General features: G+C 40.4%; 1 pseudogene; it reads left to right on the forward strand.

Annotated features, from left to right (window-relative positions):
- The first annotated feature begins 521 nt into the window (after positions 1 to 521).
- On the forward strand, positions 522 to 1,971 carry LOC111438607 (annotated as a pseudogene).
- The last annotated feature ends 402 nt before the right edge of the window (positions 1,972 to 2,373 follow it).

Below are 2,373 nucleotides of genomic sequence, written 5' to 3' on the forward strand. Positions count from 1 at the left end.
CGAGGCAGAGGCAGAAGACGCTCATTCAACAAAGCAACAATCGAGTGTTACAACTGCCACCAACTTGGACATTTTCAATATGAATGTCCAATTGGGTACAATGGAGCACATTTTGCAGAGATCGAAGAAAAGGATGAAGTTATTCTCATGACATATGTGGAGCTTCAATGCACTAAAAGAGGAGATGTGTGGTTCGTGGATTCTGGGTGTTCAAACCATATGTGTGGAGAAAGAGGTATGTTCTCAAGCTTGGACACTAGCTTCACACATAATGTCAAGCTTGGGAACAATCACAAACTGATGATTGGTGAGAAAGGAGTAGTGAAAATAATACTTAAGGGAATAAGCTATGTGATCAACGATGTGCATTATATTCCGGAATTGAAGAACAGCCTGCTTAGTGTTGGACAACTTCAAGAAAGGGGTTTAGACGTGCTATTCAAAGGAGGAGATCGAAACACATGCAGCATTTTTTCATACCTCAAGAGGAAAAATAGCAGAATGTGTTGAGTGCTAATAGGATGTTTATCCTGCTGGGTGAATCAAATAACAAAAGGGAGGAGGAAGAGATTGAAATGAAAAAACAACTTAAGAAGCAAGAAGAGGACGCCGAAAAAGATCAACGTCGCAGACAGCGAGAAGAAGCTGAATAAAAAAAGAGACTTTCTGTACTAAAGCAAGCATCCATAATGGAGCGTTTCCTTAAGAAAACCAAACCTAGTCCATCATGTCAGAATGATTATCTAACTACTGAATTGACTACATCAGTTCCATTGAGTAAACAGAGTAAAAACATGCTGGAGGCTTATACGCAGTTCATGGACTGCACTCTTTCTTCAAACAATGCGATCAATTCTGTTGATATTCGCAGGCTGCACTTATCTTCTTGGCGCTTCATAGGTCATTCAATTCGTTCATGAGGAAAGAATAACTGGGGCATTCGTCAAAAGCCAAAGTGTGATCTATTTAGGAAACTTAATGGTAGAGAATCTGCTAATGATGGTGAATTGGGTGAGGAGAGGCTTGTAGATGGTTGGGAAGAACAAATTATAGATGATAGAACCAGCCACATAGAGTTTTGCAGCAGTTTGCCTCATGTCAGTAAGTTGAACAAGGGGAAGGGGAAGCAGTTGTTGCAGTTTTCATAGAGCTATAGGCTTACTTTTTATGGCATTTGGTCCACAAAGAGTCTGTTGTTGGACCATGCCATCCGTTTAGGAAGGACCCAGATTTGGATTATGATGTTGACAGTGATGAAGAATGAGAAGAGGAGGATCCTGGTGAAAGCCTCTCAGATTGTGATAAGGATGATGAAGAAAACTTAGAAGAGGAAGGTTGTGCAAAAGCGGAGGATGATGAAGACAGTGAAGATGAATTTATTGTCCTTGATGGATATCTCTCAGAAAATGAGGGCGTGGAACATGACAGGAATCCGATGATGTTGATGAGGTCAAGAGCACACCTAGCTCTAAGCAAGATATGGAGGGCAAAGAGCTTTGTAGTTTGTTTAAGCAGCAAAAGCATGTCTACAACATGATAGAGCTTGCACTTAGGAAAAATCAGCCATTGATTGTATTAAATTTATTACATGAAAAGGATATTCAAGAAGCCGCAGGACATCAGAAATGGAAACAAGCGATGGATGCTGAGATACAGTCCATCGAACGGAACCACACGTGGTTGCTGACTACACTTCCCGTTAAAGCCACTGCTATTGGGGTTAAGTGGATTTACAAGACCAAATTAAATGAACTTGATGAGGTAGACAAGTTCAAAGCTCGGCTGGTTGTAGAAGGGTATGCTCAAGAGTACGGAGTAGATTACACGGAGGTATTCGCACCAGTGGCTCGAATGGATACAGTGAGGATGATTATTGCTGTAGCTACACAAAAGGGATGGGGAATCTATCAGCTTGATGTCAAATCTGTTTTTCTACATGGTGAGCTGAAGGAAGATGTATTTGTTGAATAACCACAAGGTTATGAAGTAACAGAGAAGAAGGATATGGTTTATAAGCTGCAAAAGGCTCTTTACGGACTAAAACAAGTGCCTAGAGCTTGGTTCAGTCGCATTGAGGCTTATATCGTCAAGGAAGGTTTTGTAAGGAGCTCTAGTGAACAAACATTATTCATCAAACAAAAGGGAGGTAAAATTCTAATTGTGAGCATATATGTTGATGATCTATTGTTCACTAGTAATGATGAGGAGTTGTTGAATGAGTTTAAGTGCTCCATGATGGATGAATTCGACATGATTTTGTGGAAGATGAGATATTTTCTTGGCATTGAAGTGATGCAGAAGGCTGATGACATCTTTATAGGTCAAAGAAAATATGCTGCTGAGTTGATCGAGAGGTTTGGGATGCAAAATTAC

The sequence above is a fragment of the Cucurbita moschata genome, unplaced genomic scaffold (genome assembly GCF_002738365.1).
Source record: "Cucurbita moschata cultivar Rifu unplaced genomic scaffold, Cmos_1.0 Cmo_Scf00078, whole genome shotgun sequence".
Taxonomy (NCBI): Eukaryota; Viridiplantae; Streptophyta; class Magnoliopsida; order Cucurbitales; family Cucurbitaceae; genus Cucurbita; species Cucurbita moschata.